At 46.6% G+C, this 25,150-nt stretch overlaps 1 protein-coding gene across 5 annotated transcripts in view; it reads right to left on the bottom strand.

The window, feature by feature from the left end:
• LOC135105593 (uncharacterized) overlaps positions 1-25,150 on the bottom strand; it is a 219,527-nt gene that overhangs the window by 12,564 nt on the left and 181,813 nt on the right. Inside the window, exon 1 of one of the 5 annotated variants that reach the window (XM_064013877.1) lies at positions 468-1,370. The exons of the other annotated variants lie outside the window; for them this stretch is intronic. The gene's annotated coding sequence lies outside the window, so the exon portion shown is untranslated. Of the gene's footprint in view, positions 1-467; positions 1,371-25,150 lie in introns of those variants that run through there. 5 annotated transcript variants of the gene reach the window in all.

Here is a 25,150-nt window from a genome sequence, read left to right as displayed (position 1 = left end):
AATGATGAGTGAATGAAGAGAATATTATAAAGAAAGAAATAGATGAGGGAGCAATGAAGGCGAGATAAGGATGATGTGAAGGAGGAAAAGACGGATAGAAGAGGGAAGTGAGGAAAGACTATGGAAAGGAAAGAAAAAGCGGGAAAAGAGAGAGAGAGAGAGAGAGAGAGAGAGAGAGAGAGAGAGAGAGAGAGAGAGAGAGAGAGAGAGAGAGAGAGAGAGAGAGAGAGAGAGAGAAAAACAAAACAAAACAAAACTGGAGGAATTGACATGCCTAACAGCAATATTAGAATCAGGTTTCCCTTGCCTGATCTGCGCTGGAGAACCCTGACAGAGCGCTGAGGCATGAAGGCCCTCAAGAACAAGAAGGGGAGTGGTTGGGTTCAGGTGAAGGAGTGAGGAATGAACAACAAAAGAGTGACTGGGAATGAGGTGAGGGAGTGAGGAACGTGACAATACTTATTTACGTGGCCAGCAGTGAGGAGGAGGAGGAAGCAGCGGGCAACCCGAGGCACCACCAGGGGTTCACGGCTCCTGGTGGTGGCCGCCGTGCCCCCAGCCATGGTCTTTCATCATGGGCGCCTCGGGGACCTGAACACCCCAGGAGAGGAAGGCAAGGGCGGCGGGACGAGGCGCGATGGAGCAGCTGGCGAGGGCAGGTGAGGACGTGGTGGTGGCGGGGAGAATCCGAGGGAGAGGAGGGAAGGCCATGTGGTGCATCCGTCTTATACACGCCTGCCACCCACGCCTCCTTGCGCAGCCTCGGCTTGGACGCCACGCCCCCCGCCCCCCACCCACTCCTGTGAATGGACTGCGGCCAGGCTGCCAGATCCCGCCTTGTGAATGGAACCTCCACCCTCCACCCTGCAAGCCCAACGCCACAACAGCAACGCCATCACCACCCCTCATTCCTTTGTCTCTCCCCTCAGTTACGTACTCCTTCCCCAGTGCTCACTTCACGGCGCCACTACAATATTCCTCCATCTTGCCTTGTTCTTTTCTCCTCCACGGGGATGAGAAACACGTGACGCCTCGCTGCTTCACCCTCCACCAGCCTCCCCTTCCTTCCCAGCCTCTTCCCTCACACATGCGCCACGGACACTCATTCATAACTCGGCTCCACGTTTTGTGAATGGCGCTCCCTCACTCTCACTCCCCTCCCCTCGTGCCGGCTCCCTCTGTGGCGGCGGGGATGGTGGTGGGGAGAGGAGAGGGAGAGGATTGGCCTGGGTCAGGGTCGCCTAAATGTTTTAGGATGAGCACGCCAGGGTTAGAGCGAGCCCGACGCGAGTGAACGTGAAGGTTATATATAAATACAAAGGTGAATAAACATATTTTTTGGTTCCTGTTAAGTTGTTTCATGATAGGTTGAGTTATCTTTGTGCCAGCCAATGTGTCATCCTTATCTGTCAACGTTCTGGTGTAACTGGTGGCTCCCTTTATGGCTTTACAGCGACACTATATATATATATATATATATATATATATATATATATATATATATATATATATATATATATATATATATATATATATATATATATATATATATATATATTTGTCCTCGCATCAGCACTGTTTTCAGAGGCCACAGAGATGACTTGTCAGGTTCTCAAGGGCGCTATCCCATTGATGATGTAGAGTCCTAGTCAAATAATAATTAAAATCATGAAAACAGTCTTGAAAACTATAATAACTTCCACTGAAACCTGTTAAAAGCAGCTGAGAAAAGACGCCGAAATAGTAGTAGTAGTAGTAGTAGTAGTAGTAGTATAAATTGTAGAACTGTTACAGACACTCTCTCTCTCTCTCTCTCTCTCTCTCTCTCTCTCTCTCTCTCTCTCTCTCTCTCTCTCTCTCTCTCTCAGTCGGTGACATCAATATTCACAAACAAGATTCCTCCTCACGGAGTCATCGTTTGTCAGCAGATTCAATTTTATTCAGAACAATAAACTGATTCGGGTTTGTCGTCTGTTTTGACGGACTCTGCTGGGGAGGGACGGAGGGAGGGAGAGAGGGTGGGGAAGGGCAGGAGTGTGGCGCGAGAAGCAATGTCTGGGCGGGGCGCATCGCTGTTAACTCGGCAAGAACTCGTTCATTTCCAAGTCAACAAGTGCGAGGCGCCACAACCCTCGCGGAAACTCGAGTCAACGTCGTCCAGGTGAGAGATGAGGCCGTGCGTGGCGGCGACTCGGCGAATGAGGAGGATCAGATAACGCTATTGTAACACGGAAAATTAACATGCACAGTGGGGAAGAGAGAAGACACTAATTTTTTGTCTGATCAGGAGAAGCAATAATTGTAACACGGAAAATTAATAAGCACAGAGGGAGAGACAGGTGACTCATTTTTGTTTGATCAGTAAAAGTAATAATTGTAACGCGGAAAATTAAGATGCACAGAAGGGGGATGAAATTTTTTCTTTTTTTGTTTGACCAGTAAAAAGAATAATTGTAACTCGGAAAATGAACATGTACAGAAGAAAAGAGAAATTTTATTTACTTATTTATTCTTCTACCAACAGAAGCATAATCTCTTACACGCGACTGAAATTACAAAGAAGGAAGGAAATTTTCATGAAAAAAAGATTCACGTCTGCTAAGGAAAGGAAACAACAAAAGAATAATAAGGATAATTGTGTTCCTCTACATCACCACAACAGGAAATAAGCGCTTAATTATAAAAAAAATCTGAAACTCTCACTATGGGTACACTATGAGAAAGAAAATGCGATCGAAACTTCTACAAAAAGGGAGTCTTAACATAGAGAATATGAATGTATCAGTAGCAGCAGGGGACACTCTTACGAGAAAGAGAACAGAGGTGCAAGACGAGGGATCAGCTGGCACTAAACATGGCAGGAACTACATCAGATACCGCAGCTGCAACACGAGGAATCCACGCCCATTAAACGCTGCAGGAAACAACATCAGATAACACGGTTGTAACACGAGGCATCGACGTGTGCTAAGGCGAGCTAAGGCGAGGCAGCGGGACCGGCGGAGAGGAGAGACACTCGCCGGGCCGCCCTCCGTCGCTGCACCTGCTGATGAGGGATTCCAGCACTGCCCGCAGAAAAACTTGTCTAATAAGCGATGGAAATCTATACGAGGGGGATTTATGTGAGTGCAAGTATGTGAGTGTGTGAGTGTGTTCTTCATCCGACACGCACAATAGCCTTCTCTAGGGCGTACCATACTCGCTAAGGGAGAGAACTTGCGCTTACAGTGTGTTCTCTGTTCTCTCTTTTTAACGGTAGCTTTTAATCGCCCTTCTCATTCTGACGTGGTGAAAGGAGGACATGGACAACGTGGCAGAGCGACAGTTTTCCTTCTTTCCTTCATGTGTCCTTTTGTTTCCTACAAATATGCTGCTCTACTCCTCCTCCTCCTCCTCCTCCCCCTTCTCCTACCCGTGTTCGCTGTATATGACTTCCTTCATTTAATTTTCATCGAACTTTCATCTCGAATAAAAATCAAATTGGGTCTTTGCATCATCCTGGCTTTCTTCCTTCCAGTGATGTTGCTGTTGTTGGTCACGTCACACACACACACACACACACACACACACACACAGACACACACGCTCGAATGTGGCTTACTAACACCACAGAGTACGCCAGGTGAGTAGTAGCGGCGGCGGCGGCGGCGGCGGTGGCGGCGTCTCACACACAGGTAGGTAATCATAGTAATTGCGCCCAAGGTACAAATGAGGCTGTATTGCAGTGCCGGATACGACGCATAATGACAACTGAGAGAAAATTGAGGCGGGTGTGAGATATGGCGGCGGTGGGCGGTAAGGCGTAAGGATGGCTAGTGGTGGTGATGGTGGTGGTGGTGGCTGTGTCTCGTTCTATTAATTATTGTCTTTATTATCATTATTATCACTGATACGCAAAAACGTGGAGGTCAGAGAGAGAGAGAGAGAGAGAGAGAGAGAGAGAGAGAGAGAGAGAGAGAGAGAGAGAGAGAGTGGGGAAGGGCTCGCATGTAAGATGAGTTAAGAGTAGAAAAAAAATTGTTGATGTGGATTTATGTGCTTCGCAATTCCAGATCTTGAGAGACGAGACTGTGTGTGTGTGTGTGTGTGTGTGTGTGTGTGTGTGTGTGTGTGTGTGTGTGTGTGTGTGTGTGTGTGTGTGTGTGTGTGTGTGTGTGTTAGAGAGAAGAAGAGGAGGAGGAGGAGGATTAGGCAATGTACTCTCTCTCTCTCTCTCTCTCTCTCTCTCTCTCTCTCTCTCTCTCTCTCTCTCTCTCTCTCTCTCTCTCTCTCTCTCAGCGGTCGCCACATCTCAATTTGGCGCTCCATAAATACATCCTCAAAACGTGCAGAATTATCACCGCCACTCAGGGCAGACACAAACCTTGCGTCGCGGCGACACAGGGGCGTCACTCACCTGCCAGCCTCCGTCACTGGGCTAAATAAGGTTATCAAGAGCATTACCGACAAGACTCCTCCAGAATGAACACCCTGGTGCACTCCCCGGTTCCTGAATAGCAAGGCATTCGAGGTACTTACGCTGAGGTGCCGCCAAGGTGGGAGTGACACGCTATGACGCAAGGAGAGATGAGAGATGAATTACTTGGCGTATACCTCCTTTCATTTACACATTTATGTGCTTATCTCCGGCCTACGCGCACATCTACATTGGTAATAGTGGGCCAAACGAGGCAGGACACAGTGTACTGCTGGATCTCATTCACACATTAGCAAGGTAAGTGACAGTGCCTCACCTGTTATTCATTTGATGACCCCTGCTTGATTTTGGCTAGGCGTAAATTTAATATGGGCATTGGAAGATTTGAATTTCTCAATCGCTCTTCTAGCTGTCAGTATCTTTCAAAATCTTACTTCAAAACTTGCACCACGGCATTTTTTTCTAAGTTTAAAGAAAGGCTGTAGCATTCGAAGGGTTAATAATCTTTCCATTTACACTTTCCTGTATTCCTGAATTGCTTTAAGTCACCTTCCTCATCCATATCTATATCAACAGGTCAGATGAGTAACAGGAAAGAAGTATTTTTCGACCACACTCTTATATTAGTAGCGTAACTTTATAATTCTTATAGTTGAACTTTTCTTTTGCACTTAGGACTTGCTTTCATTCAAGTCCACATCCGTCTAGGAAACATTGTAGTTTCCGACTTCACATCACACCAACGCACATCTGCCTCGGTAACACTCAGTAACAGAGTTTGATACACTTCACCACTACACTATGACGTAAACGAAACGTAGCCCAGCAGACATTCCTGCAAGACACTCGCGTACTTACTCTCGCTTTCCGCACAAATCCACACTCGCATCCACAAACACGCTAGCAACGATCGTATTCCAGCACCTCACTCTCACAACTTCAGCGAGGCAACTCCGGACTCACGCCTTGCACAGCCGCACGTAGCCTCGGACTCTCGGTCGAGGCCGGCGAGGAAAAACTAGCCTACGTAGGGTCTATACACTTCAGGTAAATTCAGGGTAAATTTCCTACACAGTTCCTTCTTCCCCGGGTACCTACCGTCAGACATGAGTTGGCTTTTCCTCTGTTACGTAAGCGTGTTTCCCTGAGAGAGTGTGCGAGTGCATGTGGAAGCAGGGGTCACTGAGAGCGAAAGTGTGTGTGTGTGTGTGTGTGTGTGTGTGTGTGTGTGTGTGTGTGTGTGTGTGTGTGTGTGTGTGTGTGTGTGTGTGTGTGTGTGAGTGTGTGTGTGTTAATACATCGTTGCCACACCAACAGCCGTGAAACAAGCATGAAACGGACACGAGGGAAGAGAGAGAGAGAGAGAGAGAGAGAGAGAGAGAGAGAGAGAGAGAGAGAGAGAGAGAGAGAGAGAGAGAGAGAGAGAGAGAGAGACGTAACGAATGAAGTGTCCGATCTTTATCTGGCGAAGGCGAGGATGAACGAAGGACAGATGATGAGGAAGAAAATGGGCAGCGGATGACATACTACAAGGGGAGACTAAGGAAAGTGAGAGACTCCCCCTTCCTTTCCTTGACTGATGAGAGAGAGAGAGAGAGAGAGAGAGAGAGAGAGAGAGAGAGAGAGAGAGAGAGAGAGAGAGAGAGAGAGAGAGAGAGAGAGAGAGAGAGAGAGAGAGAGAGAGAGAGAGAGAGAGAGAGAGAGAGAGAGAGACTGTGTACTCTGATTCTAGGAAAATTTAGTATTTTTGGGCGCGTGATTTCCAGGCGGAGAATGACGCTGTAAAATTAACGAAGGGAGAGAGAGAGAGAGAGAGAGAGAGAGAGAGAGAGAGAGAGAGAGAGAGAGAGAGAGAGAGAGAGAGAGAGAGAGTAAATGATAAAAGTAAAACAAAAATAAATTAAGAAAAAATAAAAAAAGGAAAAAGATGAATGAAGGAAAACATTAAAAGTGTATGTGAAAAGAAAAGATAAAATTCAAAACAAAGCAAAGACGGCAATGGGTATAGAGACAATAAACGAGGAGAGAGGAATGTAGGAATGGAAGGACAGAAGGTCATTCTTGCCATTTCCCTCTAAAAAATATATGATTGATGGAGGAGAAAATGAGTGATGAGATAAAACAGATAGAATGGTTAGTCATCCTCTCCTTTTTCACTGTTATCAACTTCTCTCCCACTTCTCTTTCCTTCATCTACATCATTATATTATTATCTTTTTATATAATTTTGTGGCCAAGGAAAAGAAAAGCTGAGAGGAAGTAAATGAGAATGATTTAGTGACAGTGAGTGAAAGAGAGAGTAAAGGAAGGTGACATGAGAGAGGGAGAGAGAGAGAGAAGGAGAAAGGTATGGTCAGTAAGAATGAATAGTAAGCCAGAAAAGTTAGGCCTCCTCGGGTCCTTCAGGTAATGGTATACAATATTTTTAAACCTCATCCCACCGCTGCCACCAATACTGAATTCCTCTTCTACTTTGTATTTCTCTTTTTCCAGGTAAATTTCAGGTAACTTTTTATAATGCATTTATCGTATACCAAACTTTTCTCTTATCTTCTCTTCTCTCTCTCTCTCTCTCTCTCTCTCTCTCTCTCTCTCTCTCTCTCTCTCTCTCAACGACAATGCACCTTCGATCTCCGCGTCATAAGAACTCAGCGGGGAACAACACGGGGGGGGGAGGGAAGGGGAAAAATATACAACACCACAAAGCACACACAAGGGCGCCCACAGTATTGCACACTCGTAAGGGACACAATGCATTTATTTTTGACGTGTGTGTGTGTGTGTGTGTGTGTGTGTGTGTGTGTGTGTGTGTGTGTGTGTGTGTGTGTGTGTGTGTGTGTGTTTTATGCAAGAGGGACTGTGGATAACGGCAATAAATAAATAAATAAATAAATAAAAGGCTCACTAAAGGTGCCAATTCCTTAAAGAGCCCAAAGGAATATCCAAAAAATATTGCGAGGAGAAATGTCTTGAAACCTACTGTGTGTGTGTGTGTGTGTGTGTGTGTGTGTGTGTGTGTGTGTGTGTGTGTGTGTGTGTGTGTGTGTGTGTGTGTGTGTGTGTCTATAAGTACATATATGTGTTTACTTCAGTCTTTTCTTTCTAAAAAAAAAAAACAAAAAACAGGGCTATTATTTTAAGCTAGTAAGAGGAAGCTTTTGAAATACACACGTAAAAAAGAGTTAAAAGAAAAGAAAAGTAAAGTTGACCTGTTTCTAAATGTTTATAGTTTCTTGCTTCGAGGCACACAAGTATAAATCCATCTCTCTCTCTCTCTCTCTCTCTCTCTCTCTCTCTCTCTCTCTCTCTCTCTCTCTCTCTCTCTCTCTCTCAAACCACCTCGGCTTTATTCGTGGCACCTCTTGGTCTAATTGTATTCCCTGCTTACATTGAGGGCAGTGGGCTTTGCTGTGAAGCGGGGCTGTGCTGCTGGAGGCTTTGTGGGCTGAGGATCAAGGTGGTGGTGGTGGTGGTGGTGGTGGTGGGGAGGTCATGGAGTTCGTTAATCATAGTTCACTTTTTTTTGTTCCCTTCTATTAATAATGGTTATGTAAGGCTTGATGTATGCTGTGGTGTGTGTGTGTGTGTGTGTGTGTGTGTGTGTGTGTGTGTGTGTGTGTGTGTGTGTGTGTGTGTGTGTGTGTGTGTGTGTCCCTTCTCTCTCTCTCTCTCTCTCTCTCTCTCTCTCTCTCTCTCTCTCTCTCTCTCTCACACACACACACACACACACACACACACACACAAATAGCACCATAACTAGAAACCTGAGAAAGGAAGGAAGTGAAGGAGGAGGAGGAGGAGGAGGAGGAGGAGGAGGAGGAGGAGGAGGAGGAGGAGGAGAAGAACATCAAGTGGGAAACAATTTTTTACTGCTGTAACAATGATTGCGAGAAAATAATGAAGTATTTCGAATGCTGTATTAAACATCATCACTATCACTACCATCACCATCACCATCAGGACCATTCCTACCAATTTTCCTCTACTACCATCACCATCATCACCATTTTCATTACCTTCATCATTATTACTAGCACCATTCCTACTACCATAAACTTCATCATTGTCACTATAACCATCATTGTCATCATCATCATCATCATCATCATCATCATCATTATCATAAGCACCTTTCCTACGAGCATAATCTTCATTGTCACTTTGAACATCACTATCATCATCATCATCATCATCATCATCATCATCACTGTCACCATTATCATCCCTATCACGGCGTCGTTGTAAATTAAAGGAAAGATACTTTGATTTATTGCACGCCATTTATTGTTTGTTTATATGTCTGTCAGTTTGTTTTTCTCTGCTTTTTTTTTTCTGTCGGCTTGTTTGTTTAGACAGTGGTGCATCTTCTTCTTCCCCTTCTTTTTTCGTCTTCTTCTCATTAACTGTTTTTTCCCCTAATGGTGTGTTTGCTTTGTTTTCATTAGGTTCGTCAAGTTTTCCGCTCTCTTTCTTTACCGTTTCTTTTCTATTCTGCTTTTTTCTTTTTCTTTTGATGTTATTTTGTCTTGTTTTTTTTTTCTTTCTCCCTCTCCTTTATGCGACAACTCTGCCTTTGTTTGTTGATTCATATCATAATATTTTTACTTCTTACTCTTCTGGTATTTTCCTCTCTCAATTTTTTCATTTCAACTTCTCTATTCGTATTGTCTCAGTAATATTTCTTTCCTGTTTTTCTTCCCGTTGCTTTCTTTCCTCAACTTTCCTGTATTTGTTTTGATTTCATTAGTAATATTTATTTTCTGTTTTTCTTTCCGTTACTTTCTTCCCTCAACTTTCTTGTATTTGTTTTGATTCATTAGTAATAATTTTTTTTCTGTTCTCCTTCACCTTTACTTTCATTCTTCCACTTTTCTTTTTGTACCTGTTTTGATTTCATTAGTAATATTTCTTTTCACTCAAGCGGCGGCGTGTCTTGTCTGTCTGTGCTTCCGTGTCTGTATCGGTTTGTACATCACTGGTCTTACTGGCTGGCCGTACAAACCTGGCCTGGTCGTGATAGTTATCGTCTCTGAACCAGCGGTCGTCCTTGCTCCCAGTGTTCGTAAGAGGGGCCAATCACGACAACCTTTAATCTGGCGGCCGCTCATGCAATCGAGCACTTCACCGTTCAAACAGCCGCGCATTAAGTCGCCGCTGCCATCACTCATTTGCCCTTGTAGTTCATTAAGTCATTCGCTAGATCGCTTAACCCATTAGTCCGCTGTGCAGTCAATCTCTTCAACTACAGCGGTCTATTTTTCAGCGTATCGTTCACCTGGTCAGCTGGTCATGAATCAAAGCTCTCTCAAGGAGTCGGCCCTTTTACTTCCTTCGGCGATCGATGATACAAAGTAATGTATTCCAGGAGACTTATGACTGGGTTATAAAGTAGATTTCTTCTTATTCCTTTTGTAAGCTTATAAGAAAGAGTTGTGTTTATGAGAAGAAAGGCACATTAAGTGATGAGGCTTTTACGGCTTGTGAAATTAATTTCTTGTCCTTCCTTTTCTAAATTTATAATAAAAATACGTCCATAAAAAAAGAAAAAAAAACGCATTAAATTATAGTTTTTGAGAGTTACTTCACGAAATAAGTAAGTTAATAATTCTGGCTTATGAAATGTAAGGAGTAATGGATTCAAGATTGATTAATTTAGATTTAAAAATAGATGGAAAGAAACTGATTCTGAAACAGACTGGAAGATAAATCTAATGGTCTTGATACCAGGTTGTTAGTGCCGAGGCAGCTCGAGGCTTTTAAAAGATTAGATAAATTTATAGATAGTGATGATAGGTGAATATAGAAAGATATATTTTATGAAGGGAATGGCATGTGTAGGCCTATTGGCTTCTTAGAGCTTCCCTTATGTTCTTAATCTTATATTCTGAAGAGTACCAGCATCAGCGCCTTCGTCAGCGTCGGCGTGGCTTTGAGGCGGTGATAACATCTTTGGGACACCATGTATGGCTCTGTTTCCTACGTCGCATACAGATCCCGCCGCCTTCCCGCCTTCCCGCCTCCCTGCCACCCTCACTCCTCCTCCTCCTCTTCCTCCTTATTCGCCTCCTTCTCTTACTAGGCAGTCCTGAAGCTTCCTCTCCTACTCTTTCTTCGACACCACCACTCCTCTCTTGTTTCTATACGTATTCAACTATGTGCATGTATCTTTCTTCTTCTTCTTCTTTCTCCTCCTCCTCCTCCTCAATCTCCCACGCAAGGCACACAAATGCCTTGGTGTGTTGTCCACGTGTCAAGTTTAGCTACTACACCCGGCACCACCTCTCTCTCTCTCTCTCTCTCTCTCTCTCTCTCTCTCTCTCTCTCTCTGATTTCTTCCTGCTACCTTACCTATTCCTCTCTCCCTTCCATCACTTTATGTATTCCTTCCTATTCCATTCGACTATTTCATCTGGTTTCTGTCTCTCCCTCACTACCCATCTGTCACCCTACAACACCCGCCCTTCGCGAGCCTCCACAAGCAGCGCGCGGTCAAGGCAGGAGGGGTAGGAGGTGCAAGTAATGAGAGCGTACAAGCGGGGGTTCCTCAAGGGGCGTGCCGGGTCCTGGTGAGACTCGTGCCGGCGTATAAGCGTCACAGCGGTGGGTTGGTGCCGTGATAAACTGTCCCCGTATTTCTTAACAGATTACACTGGTATTGGGACGGGCGGGTCACTACGGGTTACTACTGGTACTTCTAGGGGGCGTGGACTCCTCCGGCCGGTGTAGGAGATACGAGGGCACGTTTATGGAGTGGTGTGTGAGTGCTTGTGAGGCGTTGGTGAAAGGGGATGAGGGAGGTGTGGCCGAGCAGCGCCTCCCTCTGATAAGGAAGTGAGGGTGGCGTTTAGGGCAGTCGCGTTCCTTGGGTCCATCTCACCTTACGCCTCCTCCTCCTCGTTGTCCTTCTCCATCTCCTCCTCCTCCTCCTCCTCCTCCTCCTCCTCCTCCTCCTCCTCCTCCTCCTCCTCCTCCTCCTCCTCCTCTTAATCATGTGCCTTTTATAGAGTGAAAAAAGGGTCTCCTCAGCCAGGCGGATATAATTGATATCCAGTACAGGGCGTCGGCACCTCCTGTCCTCCCTCGCCTATCGGTTCATCCTCCTCTATCGCCCAATTTATCGCAGCCATCGCGGCCTATCGCGCCAACCACCGCCACCAGCCTGACCGGATGAAATATTTCTCTCTCTCCGGAATGTTTTCTTTCGTCTTTTGTTTCCCATACGCTCCTCAACTTACACACAAGTACTCCTCCCCTACATACACACATACCTACCTACACACACTCGCACACACACACACACACACGGGACAGTGAATCGGTGAGGCGGCGATGGTGGCGTCAGGTGACAAATTTGGGTCAGGCCTTGAGGAGTCTGTTCGATAATGATGATTTAAGGCAGCGGGAGTGAACGACGCCGAGCTCCAGGTTGGTCTGCCATTATGAGAGAGAGAGAGAGAGAGAGAGAGAGAGAGAGAGAGAGAGAGAGAGAGAGAGAGAGAGAGAGAGAGAGAGAGAGAGAGAGAGAGAGAGAGAGAGAGAGAGAGAGAGAGAGAGAGACAAAGGGAAAAATCGTTAATATTTATATGAGAAGGGATAATAGAGGGAGGAAAGAATGGAAAAAAAGGAAGGGGGAGGAAAGAAAGAGAGGAGAGGAAAGGAAGGAGGAAAGACTCCTCCACTTTCTACTTCCTACCTGTCATTCCTCAATGTAAGAATCACCTTGGCATCTCCTGACGAAGGCACACACACACCCACCCACACCCACCCACACACACACACACACACACACACACACACACACACGTACACACACACACAAAATATGAAGGTTGAGCGATAAAATGTTTGCTGCGTGAGAGGAAGAAGAGGAGGAGGAAGAGGAAGAGGAGGAGGAGGAGGAGGAGGAGGAGGAGGAGGAGGAGGAGGAGGAGGAGGAGGAGGAGGAGGAGGAGGAGGCGGAGGAAAGGAAATTCTGGTTGGTCACTAATGAGGAGGAAAATGAGTATATTATTGTTGTTTTGTCGGCGGCCAAGAGGAGGAAAAGAGGAAAAGAGAAAAGGAAAAAGAGGAGGAAGGAGAAGAGGAGGAATGGACGGAAGGAGGGAACGGACATTTTTATAAGATTTCATAGATGGAAAGGAGTAAAAAAACCAAGAAAAGAGAAGGAAAAGGAAAAGTAAAAGGAGGAGGAGGAGGAGGAGGAGGAGGAGGAGGAGGAGGAGGAGGAGGAGGAGGAGGAGGAGGAGGAGATTTAAAAAGACGACTAGAGAAAAAAAAAGGAAATAAGAAAAAAGAAAAGGTGAGGGGAAAAAGCAAAATGAAAGAAAAACATGGATGATAATGACAATAATAATAATAATAATAATGATAATAATAATAATAATAATAATAATAATAGCGGGATAATAATAATAATAATAATGTCTCGGAACTTTTTACGTAATTGTTTGTTTCCGCCACAAACAAGAAAAAAGAGGAGGTGCAGCAGAAGAAGGAGGAGGAGGAGGAGGAGGAGGAGGAGGAGGAGGAGGAGGAGGAGGAGGAGGAGGAGGAGAGGAGGACGACGACGAAAAAGAAGGAAATGACATTAATAATAATAATAACGATTTTCATCTCTTTCCTTCTTCAACATTTACCTTTCCTCTTCATCTTTCCTCCCTTTCGTTCCCTTTACACCCTCCCACCTCTCTCTCTCTCTCTCTCTCTCTCTCTCTCTCTCTCTCTCTCTCTCTCTCTCTCTCTCTCTCTCTCTCTCTCATTGATTCACTCCTTATTCCCCACCTGGTCTACATAGCATTATTATTTTTTACTCCATTCACTTCATTTCACCTCGTTTCTTTTCCTCCGTCCCTCTCCCTCTCCCTCTCTCCCCCCACACTCCCTCTCTCATACCTGGCCAGCCCATTCTCAGGTACTCGACGAGACTGACTCTAATAGCAGGCTGCAAACAAACGATCAATTTTTCGTTCAGTAAATTCACCTCTTCCTTGCCTTTGCTTTCAACGAGACTCATGTGTGTGTGGCCGCCAGCGGTAGTGATGGTGGTGGTGCGGCGGTGGTGTGGTGGTGGGTGGGCCAAGACTTGAGGGCGTGGGTCGTGCGGGGCGGCTGGACAATTTCAGTGTCAGTGTGGTGGAGGTGGGCGGAGGAGGAGGTGGGTGAAGGAGGCGGCAGTGAGGGAGGCTGGGTGGGTGGGAGGGACAAGGGTGCGGGGAAGGGAAGGAGGGAAACGCAGGTAGGAGAGTGTGTGGGCGGCGGGATGAGGAGGAGAGAGGGAGGGTGGTGGAGGGTGAAGAGGAGGAGGAGGAGGAGGAGGAGGAGGAAACGAGGGTGGGAGGAAAGACAATAATGTGAACTGCAATTTCCGAAAATCGATTGATAACGACTGCTATTCCTTTTCACATTACTAGTAGAACAACAACAACAACAACAACAATTACTACTACTACTACTACTACTACTACTACTACTACTACTAATACTACTACCCCAACAAGAACACCAACACCACCACCACCACCACCACCAACTACAACAACAACAACAACTACCACCACCACTACTACTACTACTACTACTACTACTACAATCATCTCGTCTGCACTCCTTAAAAGGCTTCGCGAATGTATACATACAAATAAACATGAACATAATTAATTACAACAAACACACGAGCACGCTGGAATGAATGGATCGATAATTAAATATACAATTAACGAAATGAATTAGTGTACGGTTACGTGTATAGATAATGTAAATAAACATAAATAATAGTATAAATTGACAAGACGGCAAAGTAATGAGAGGAGAATAACAATGGGAAAAAAAAAAATATATCCCAAGAAGAAAAATCAGCCATATAATGATGACTTGTGAAAAAGTTAGAGGTATTTAAAGGAAAACGAGAGAGAGAGAGAGAGAGAGAGAGAGAGAGAGAGAGAGAGAGAGAGAGAGAGAGAGAGAGAGAGAGAGAGAGAGAGAGAGAGAGAGAGAGAGAGAGAGAGAGAGAGAGAATGTCACGCGTGTGTGGTTAAGTTACATCAGATGGCCAGAAATTAATACGGGAATTTTCACTCTTCAGGTATTTTTTCCAGGCGAATTTTACTTGGTGGTGGTGGTGGTGGTGGTGGTGGTGGTGAACATGAGGTGAAGAGGATTAAGGGCAGAGAGAGAGAGAGAGAGAGAGAGAGAGAGAGAGAGAGAGAGAGAGAGAGAGAGAGAGAGAGAGAGAGAGAGAGAGAGAGAGAGAGAGAGAGAGAGAGAGAGAGAGAACTGCAGAGCGAAGTGTAGATGAAAAAAAATATTTGTGGCGCCTACAAACACACCTTCCATTAACCTCTCTCTCTCTCTCTCTCTCTCTCTCTCTCTCTCTCTCTACCTCCAGGTGCTAAATTACTTGTACCCTGTCCGAAGTCTTGGTCTGTGACAGGTGGAGTATCTTACCAGGAGGAGGAGGAGGAGGAGGAGGAGGAGGAGGAGGAGGAGGAGGAGGAGGAGGAGGAGGAGGAGGAGGAGGAGATCATAAAGGAATACAATGAAAGAGCAAATGGCACTAGACCTGTTTATCCTTAGGAGGGTGTTTGTGAGGAGGAGGAGGAGGAGGAGGAGGAGGAGGAGGAGGAGGAGGAGGAGGAGGAGGAGGAGGAGGAGGAGGAGGAGGAAGATGGATGCAGAGTGTAACAGTTGTCCCAAGCAAACGAGAGAGAGAGAGAGAGAGAGAGAGAGAGAGAGAGAGAGAGAGAGAGAGAGAGAGAGAGAGAGAGAGAGAGAGAGAGAGAGAGAGAGAGAGAGAGAGAGAGAGAGAGAGAGAGAGAGAGAAGCTGACAAAACACTCACCACCACCACCACCACCACCACCTTTCTTTTGCCTATACCACCACCACCACCACCACCACCACCACCAGCACAGCCTACACTCTCAGCAGGACTCACAGCAAGAGGGTGGCCGCCCCAAAACAGCCGCCGGGAAGACCCTTTGCATATTTCCAGGCACGTCGAGGCGGGGTGGTGGCACGGTGGTGGCAAAAAGTGGTGGTGGTGTTGGTGGTGTATTGATGTTGTTCTCCCGTGTGTGTGTGTGTGTGTGTGTGTGTGTGTGTGTGTGTGTGTGTGTGTTAAAAGTATCGCTTAGCATCTCTACTATTACTAAAAGCTACTACTACTACTACTGCTATCAACATTACTACTACTACTACTACTACTACTACTACTACTACTACTACTACTACTACTACTACTACTACTACTACTATTACTACTACTACAGTCTTCACTTCTTCCTCTCACTCTTTCTCTTTTGATTTTCTTTCCTTTTTCTTTGTTTTTCTAAAGCTAGTAGGAATGTTTCCTCCTCCTCCTCCTCCTCCTCCTCCTCCTCCTCCTCCTCCTCCTCCTCCTCCTCCTCCTCCTCCACCCCATCCTCCTCCTCTTCCATCTCCTCATCATATCTCTGCCTGTCTTTCTGTGTTTGCATGAATTTTTTTCTGCCTGTTTTCTTGGGTCTTTCTTCTTTTTCCATCGTAGTCTGTCTCTTTGCCTGTCTTTCTCAACTCCTTAATCATATTTCAGCCATATTTTTCTCTTTCCATTTCTTTCTGTGTCTGCATGAGTTTCTTTTTTTGTCTGCCTTTTTCCTTATTTTCTTCTTCTTCTTTCTCCGTCTTTGTCTATCTTTTCACCCGTTTGTTTGTCTCGACTCCTCAGTTATATTTCATTTTTTTTCTCCTCGCCTTTCTCTCCGGTGGTGTGTCGCGGCTCCTGGCAGTTGTTTCAGAAGGCCGTTGGGTCCTCGAGGGTCTGAACGTTACCTTCACCTGCGTATCCATCTTAAGGCGTTCCGCAGGGCATGCACTTTCGCCCACACTCTTACTCTCTCACTCCCTCACTCAACTCTCTTCCCTCGGCACAGCCATGTCGAATGCTTTAGTGCGAGCGAAGAAACGGGCAACTGGGAGTGCGTGGTAGGTGCTTATAAAGGTGTGGAAGGGTGCACTAAACTGTAGGTTGTGACTGGAAGGGCGTTGGTAAAAGGGCAAAGCCGAAGAAGATATAAATCGACTATTTAAATCATGATATGAGGAGAATAGGTAAGAATACGATGGTGTTTTCTATAAGTCATGTTTAGTTATGCCACATGAAAGTTGAAAAGGTAAAGATAAAGAAAAGAAAGCGTAAATGAAAAAAAAAGTGTGCGTGTGTGTAAGTACTAAGTTTTTTGCTTCTCAAGGGTGAAAGGTGTTGTGAAAGGGTGTTGTGAAAAATAGGAGTGTTTCTAGTATGTACTGAGGCTGAGAGAGAGAGAGAGAGAGAGAGAGAGAGAGAGAGAGAGAGAGAGAGAGAGAGAGAGAGAGAGAGAGAGAGAGAGAGAGAGAGAGAGAGAGAGAGAGAGAGAGAGAGAGAGAGAGAGAGAGAGAGAGAGAGAGAGAGAGAGAGAGAGAGAGAGAGAGAGAGAGAGAGAGAGAGAGAGAGAGAGAGAGAGAGAGAGAGAGAGAGAGAGAGAGAGAGAGAGAGAGAGAGAGAGAGAGAGAGAGAGAGAGAGAGAGAGAGAGAGAGAGAGAGAGAGAGAGAGAGAGAGAGAGAGAGAGAGAGAGAGAGAGAGAGAGAGAGAGAGAGAGTGTTACTTAGAAATCTGAACGTTTCTGGTGCAAGTACTGAAGCTGTAAGAGAATTTAGGTGCTAGCAAGAAGGCGAAGTAGTGTTTCCAAGGAGAGATACACTAGCTAGGGTGTGGGTGTTCTGGCAATGCCCCAACAGCCACCATCCATCAGGGGCGTGACCAGTGCACACCATGAGACAACTATGACTTGAAACACACACACGCCTTGCTCGTCTGACCCTCCATCCCTCTCTTGGGCGACGACGAGGCAAGAGGCGATAGACCGAGCGACCCAGAGACCGAGAAATGATGCAGCGGTCAGGGACGGATTCAAGTCAGGTGCAGGGGTAATCACAGGCCGGTTTCTGTCCCGCCCACGTCGCGGCTTCCTGTGCTCTCCGTTTCCTGGACTGTCAACATTCTCATTGAGCTGTGATGAGTTGGGGCGGTGACAGCACACGGGCAGGGCAGTCAGTCAGCCTCACCGCCCAGAAAGAAAAAGACCAGACACGGGAAGAAAAACATGGGAGTAAAAAAAGCTGACGTGCGGTGGAGCGTTACAATAGTTTACGATAAGAGATGAAAGGGATTTGTCAGGGCAAGTGGCGCAGTTTTTAGGGAACTGAACACAGGAAACACAAGAAGGATACAACAATGCAGGAAAAGCTGCAAGAAGCCAGTAGGCATACACGTGACATCCTGTATAAAACCTGCCTAACTGGTATATCCACCTATCATTCTTATAAATTTATCCAGTATTCTTTAAAAATTCGTTACTGGCTCGGCAATAAATGTGATTCATTGATCTAACGGAAATAAAAAAAATTACTGGTACATTGAATAATTTACGACGATGCAGTAAAGAGTCACAAACGCAACACGAGGCGACGAGGGAGGTATGGAGAGTCAACTTCAGGACAGTCTTCTTTTTGATACGAGAACACGCTCATTCTTCCACCCCTGGACAAATTTTCACATCATCACCTATAACTTTTGAACAACTAGAACAGTAAAATGGTTAAAAGTATCAGTACAACCCCGGCATCTACTCGGTGTTTTAATGACCAAAATAATGCAGGTTTACATAATAGCACAGTAAGTACATACAAGATCTTTTTGGTACCAGTAACAGGCTCAAATTAAGATTTTGAAACATAGAGGCATCCTTTTACACACGAGTGCCCTAGAAATGGCACGAGGATAAGACATTGCACTACTGGCGGAGAACTGGTGCCGAGGTGATGTAATGAAACAGAAAACTGGTGTCACTGGTTAGTTTTGAAATGTGGCCATTCACCGTAAACTGCTCCATGTAACATAAAACAGCGGAATTTTTTGGGAACTGTCGAAATTTTCTTCCATCTCTGCTGTTACCAAGTTTTGAGGCGGAGGCTGATGGAGGCGTGCCCGGCAGACCCCGCTGACTTATAGCCCCACAACTCAGAGAAACTGAACCACCTAATGTTACAGTTGAGTTCCCCGCCGGCGCCGGTGGTCTGAAGGTGTCATGAGAATCCCTCAAAAAATACTGCCGGAGGATCCTGATGTTACGGCGTCACGCAGGAGAGCGATCAGGCTGCAGCGGGGCGTGGCTGGCGCTGGAACGCAAAGCAATGAGCGCCCTCTGATAGCGATCAATGCAAACCATCAGTCTGATAAAATCGCGGCGGCGGTAATACAAGTTACAGAAATTGAAGTGAGTGTGCGAGGCGCCGCTGGTCACGACTGGAACACCACTTAAATATATATTACGGGTGGAAGGCTTGTGGGCTTGTGGCCGGGCAGGAAGGAAGCCCGACCCGCGGGAACAATGGCGCAGACTAAAAATACCTTGGCGGGGAGGGAGGGGGGCGGGTGCTGGCGGCTGCTACTGTTCTCCACCATCGTTTGAAATCCATATCATTAAAGGAGAGGTTGAGGAAGCACACAATGGACGGCCGCCACAAAGGAGGTGTGTGGCGCCGCGCAGGTAATGGTGCCACTGGTGCCTCCGGAAGCCTCACCCTCGCCCTCTGGCGCTCACTCCTCGCTGCCGGGATAACGGGGAGAGGAGGTCGGGGAGAGGAATGCAGGTGGGACTTCCCCCCTTCATGTACCACACACCACATAACGGGGCGGCGCGCCGTGCCTGCATTAAGCATTTCTAGCACAAATTGGTCTTCCTTGCCGCATCAGACTCCTACCTTTGCGGCGCAGATGCTTGCGGTGCTAAGCCAGGCTGTAGGGGAAGAGATGAAGGGGTGGAGGGTGGAGATACGTGTTCAAATAGTGCTCATCCCGCGGGATGCACACTACAGGTCTCGCTCATCACTACGGCCTAAGGTCTTCTTTATCAGCGAGGCCTGAGGACGTCTCGGTGCCCTGCTTAGCCTCCCGCAGTCATTGTTACCCATATACTACCACTCAGAGTGCGAGGACGAGCACGGGGAGGAGAAAAAAAAACTCCCTGACGTGCGGCAAAGTACCTATACAATGAGCGACGAGGCAGGGGAGCAGCGGCCCCCTGCAGCGGAAGCTTCGGCGCGCCGCTGTACTGCGCTCTGCTGCCATCAATTACAAGGCGATTAATTCCAGTGCGGTGCGTGCTGGCGGCGGCCGATCAAGGCGCCGCCCATCGCCACCCGCCGCCCGCCACCATCTGCGCCGCCTTTTTACCTGCCGCCGCTATCCGTCTTCATCCCTCGTATCGTGTGATCTGAGAAAATTGAGATGTGTCCGGGAGGCTGCGGGGATGCTTGGGGGTGCGGGGTGGCGGCCAGGGCCAGGGTGTGTGGGGGAGATTGCTCGCTTCTAATATATTCTCTCTCTCTCTCTCTCTCTCTCTCTCTCTCTCTCTCTCTCTCTCTCTCTCTCTCTCTCTCTCTCTCTCTCTCTCTCATGTACCTTCATACTGCACCGCCACTTATGCTACACACACACACATCACATTACCATACGGGCAGGCACATACACCCACACCCTCCCTACACACACACACACTGCAGCATCCACACCGAACACCCCTCCTCCGTAACACTGCAGCTGGTCCTCCCAAACAATATAGTTAGTGTGGAGAAGTGTATTCAAATTTCAGAGCCTAATTGAGAGCTAGTTGAACCTTAGAAATATGTTGCTGTTTCAGATGCGCTTGTACCCACTTGTAAGCTACCGTAAACACCACAAGCACTACACAGGTACTACACAAGCACCACACAGGCACACCCTAGCGGCAGGCTACAGAAGGCGGCACCTCAATGAACGCCCTCGCCCTGCAGGTACAGAGTGGCGCCGCACAGACGCAAGCCGCGCCCACGCCTGCATAACATTACGGAGGGAGAGTTGCAGTGCTGAGCCGCGGCGAGGTGTGGGCGTGGGGACGTGGAGGCGTGATAGGATTGAGGGGCGGGACTGGCGAGAGATCTAAGTGTTGTGGTAATTACAAAACGACTTCTCTCTCTCTCTCTCTCTCTCTCTCTCTCTCTCTCTCTCTCTCTCTCTCTCTATCGAAAATTAACTCTCCCACAAAACTAACAACCCAGATAAGGCCAACAGACAGCCTCGCCACGATTAAACTGACAAAAAAGCCTTGGCCGTGCCCTTCTGCGCCTCCACCACCACCATCACCACCACCAGCGTGCCAGACCGCGGCAGCCGGCGGGCAAACGGGGGATGCACTGTTATCTGGGGCAGGAAGGCGCGAAGGGAGGACTCGAGGCGGATAGAGAGAGAAATCCGTCTTTCTTTTTTTTTTTCTCTCTCTCTCTCTTTTTCCCTCTTTTTCTCTTGGATTTCTATTTATTTTTTCGGTGCCTTTCGTTATTTCTTTTTTTATTTTATCTCGTGTTATTAGTTCCTTGTCTTCCTTCTTCCTCTTTCTCTTATTTTTTTTCTTTTCATTCACTTTTCTCTTTGTGTTGTGTTTCGTATCTATTTTTTTTTTTGCCCTACTTTGTGTCTCTCTATCATTATTATCTATTCCTCATTACCCGTTTCCTCCTCTTCCTCCTTTTTCCTGTTCTATTTCTATGTTTCTTTGTTTCATTTTCTGTGGGCTCTCTCGGTTCATCCCATCACATTTCTATCTATTGCTCTATTGTTTTTGCCCTTCCCCTCCTACCTCTTCCCTTCCTTCCTGTCATCACCACCATCATCATCGCCATTTTTATTTCATTTTTATTACCACTACATTTCTTTTCTTCCTCTTTCCTTCTCCTCCTCCTCCTCCTTCTCCCCCTCCTCGTTTTAGTCTTCATCATTCAATATTATTCTCTTTCTATCCTCCCTCCTCCTCTTCTTCCTCTTCCCCCACCATACAATTACACCCCAACTAGTCCTGCCGAAATTGGTGGAGGGGGGTAGGGTTGGGGATCTTGGGGAGGAAAAGAGACGTCAAGAAAGAGGGGAGATAAACTGAAATGGGGAAGGAAGGGGAAAAAAACCTGAGACGAGGGAGGAAGAGGGGAGGACAGGGAAGAGAAAAGTAAAAAAGGAAGGGGATGGAGAGGGAGGAGAGAGAATAAGGGAGAGATAGAGAGGAGGAGGAAGAAATGGAGAAAGGAAGCAGACGTGAACTGAAGAAGTGGAATGGGAGAGGGAAAAGGATGAAAAGTGAGAGAGAGATAGGATGAGAGGGATAGAGGAAGAGAAGGAATGAGGTGAAAAGAAGAAAACGATAAACATAGGAAGGAAAAAAAGGAAAATAATAATGAGAGAAACGGAGAGAAGGAAAGAGGAAGATAAGAGAGAGAGAGAGAGAGAGAGAGAGAGAGAGAGAGAGAGAGAGAGAGAGAGAGAGAGAGAGAGAGAGAGAGAGAGAGAGAGAGAGGGGGGGGGGGGTCCACCTATCATCTCCTGTCCGTTTCTTTCTAATTTTCTATAAAATATATCCGCATTTTACATATTTATCTTCTATCCATCTCTCTCTCTCTCTCTCTCTCTCTCTCTCTCTCTCTCTCTCTCTCTCTCTCTCTCTCTCTCTCTCTCTCTCTTCGTTGCTCATCCTTTCCTACATTTTTTCTTTCTATTTTCTTCCGTTTCCTTAATAATTTTACCTACCGTCTTTCTTACTCACTTCTTGCACATTTTTCTTTAACATCATTATTTTTACCTTTCATTTCCTCCTCTATTTCTTCTTTTTCTTTTCTTCCTCCTCCTCCTCCTCCTCCTCCTCCTCCACAGCACTCCTTATCCTCCTTCCTTCCTTCCTTCCTTATCTATTCTTTTATCTCATCTACGGCATTCTTTTCCCTCCTTTCTTCCTCACATTTTTTATTACTTCCCTCTCTCCTTTTATCGCAATTCGTCCCATTTCTTATTACTTCCTGTACCTTCCTTATCTCCCCTTTATCGTCAGTCCTTCTATTCACTCTATTGAACGTATATCTTGGAGTCCTATGTACGGGAGCCACGGAGCCGCCACGCGAGGGACTCCAAGGAAGGATATATGCAGGACATCCTTCAGGAATCCTTTGTGTGTTCTGATGATGTTGTACTTGATATTTGTATGGGCTTTGTACTGTAGCTGTAGGAGGCAGGGGGAAGGAGGAGGAGGAGGGTGTACGGGGGAGGCAGGAAGGCAGGTAGGTTGTATGTAGCAAAGAGTCAGAGTAGGTAGTTGAATCTGACAGGATTTATGAGTGTGTGTGTGTGTGTGTGTGTTACGCTTATGTACTCTGGCGTCAGTGAGTAATTACGTACCATGCTCTCTCTCTCTCTCTCTCTCTCTCTCTCTCTCTCTCTCTCTCTCTCTCTCTCTCTTGTATTGCTTATGGATTTGCCCATAACAGAAAATGCACAGGAGCTCTATAAAAGTATATTAGTCTCTCTCTCTCTCTCTCTCTCTCTCTCTCTCTCTCTCTCTCTCTCTCTCTCTCTCTCTCACTGACAGGGATGAAGGAACTGCCGCACGAGGAGGAGGAGTGGGAGGAGGCAGTGGGAGGCAGAGACAAGCAGGCAAGCAGGCAGGCAGGCAAGCAGTAAGTGGTGCCTTCACAGCCTCAATCATTAATCCGCTTCATATCTGGCGGACTTCTCTCGCATTCTGAGCCCGCCCTATGCCAGCCATTAGCCAGGCACTTTACAAATAAGCCAGGTGTCGCGGCGGCCGGGTGTAGCAGCCAAGGCACGACGGAGGCACGGAGGAAGATGGAATGTTTGAAGTTGTTGGAGGTATTCTTGTATTGAGACGCCCTGACTCGACTCGACTCGACTCGACTCGACTCTCTCTCTGTTCGTCACTAAATTTTCTACTGTTTCGCGTTTCTGTTTTCGTTCGTTTATTTTTTCGTGGTTTCTTTTGTTTTATTTATTTGTTTTTTTGTTAATTATTATATTTTGCTTCACACTGACAAGTTTTATTTTCTCTTTTCCTTATCTTTTTCTTTTTTTGTTTTTGTGTTCTTTTTTTAATTTTGATTTCCTGTTTTTTCATTACTCGATTTCCTTCACTCTTATTCTCTCTCTCTCTCTCTCTCTCTCTCTCTCTCTCTCTCTCTCTCTCTCTCTCTCTCTCTCTCTCTCTCTCTCTCTCTCTCTTCGACGGTTCCTTATACTGACACCATATTCTGAACACTCCTCGCTGCCACCACCAGCACCACCACCACCACCACCACCACCACCACCAACACCACCATCAACATCCTTTGCAATATCACCTCCACTTCAATCTCAAACAATCCTCACTTTCCTCTATCACCACTACTACCACCACCACTACTACCACCACTACCGCTACCACTATTATCACTATGTTCACCATTTCTACCAACACACATTAAATACTTCCCCCCTCTCCCTCTTCCTCCCCCTTCCTCCTTCCTCTTCCTCCCCTATCTCTCTCTCTCTCTCTCTCTCTCTCTCTCTCTCTCTCTCTCTCTCTCTCTCTCTCTCTCCGCCAACAATTATTTGTCAGTGCACGAAGCTAAGAGAGAGAGAGAGAGAGAGAGAGAGAGAGAGAGAGAGAGAGAGAGAGAGAGAGAGAGAGAGAGAGAGAGAGAGAGAGAGAGAGAGAGAGAGAGAGAGAGAGAGAGAGAGAGAGAGAGAGAGAGAGAGACATAAATGGGAAGGAAAGTCTCCTGAGAATGAACATTGAAGAGACGGAGGGAGAGGAGAAAGAACAAGAAGAGGAAAAGGGGGAGGAGAAGGAAGACGAGGAGGGAGGAGGAGGAGGAGGAGGAGGAGGAGGAGGAGGAGGAGGAGGAGGAGGAAAAAAGTCAAGTCCACTCACAAGAGATAACTGCAGAAAAAAGGTTAGGATTCTCTCTCTCTCTCTCTCTCTCTCTCTTTCTTGTCCCTACACCACCCCGGGATCCCCCCCCCCCACACTAACGCTCTTTTAGTGCCGCCCCCACCCCCACCCCACGTTATCCCCCAACTTACTAATGAGGTTCTGCGTGTTTGTGCGAGGCGTGGGCAGCGTGTGTGCTGGCGGTGGTGGTGGTGGCGGTGGTGGTGGTGGTGGTGGTGGCGGTGGTGGTGGTGGTATTTATTTCTCTTACGTCCATTATTTCCTTATTTTCCTCCTGTCAGCTTTCTCTCTCTCTCTCTCTCTCTCTCTCTCTCTCTCTCTCTCTCTCTCTCTCTCTCTCTCTCTCTCTCTCTCTCTCTCTCTCTATGTGTGTGTGTGTGTGTGTGTGTGTGTGTGTGTGTGTGTGTGTGTGTGTGTGTGTGTGTGTGTATAGGAGGTCTCTCTCTCTCTCTCTCTCTCTCTCTCTCTCTCTCTCTCTCTCTCTCTCTCTCTCTCTCTCTCTCTCTCTCTCTCAAATATCAACATCGTAAGTGTCACAGAGAAGTAACTGATGTGTGTGTGTGTGTGTGTGTGTGTGTGTGTGTGTGTGTGTGTGTGTGTGTGTGTGTGTGTGTGTGTGTGTGTGTGTGTGTGTGTGTGTGTGTGTGTGTGTGTGTGTGTGTGTGTGTGTGTGTGTGTGTGTGTGTGTGTGTGTGTGTGTGTGTGTGTGTGTGTGTGTGTGTGTGTGTTGGCTAGCTAATGGCCATCCTGACAGACCTGCCCAGGTGCTCTGTATCAATTAAGGTGAGAAAAGGAGGCTGATGAGAGAGAGAGAGAGAGAGAGAGAGAGAGAGAGAGAGAGAGAGAGAGAGAGAGAGAGAGAGAGAGAGAGAGAGAGAGAGAGAGAGAGAGAGAGAGAGAGAGAGAGAGAGAA

The sequence above is a fragment of the Scylla paramamosain genome, chromosome 1 (genome assembly GCF_035594125.1).
Source record: "Scylla paramamosain isolate STU-SP2022 chromosome 1, ASM3559412v1, whole genome shotgun sequence".
Lineage (NCBI taxonomy): Eukaryota > Metazoa > Arthropoda > Malacostraca > Decapoda > Portunidae > Scylla > Scylla paramamosain.
The sequence above is the reverse complement of the archived record's forward strand: the minus strand, read 5'-3'. Positions and strand labels throughout refer to the sequence as shown.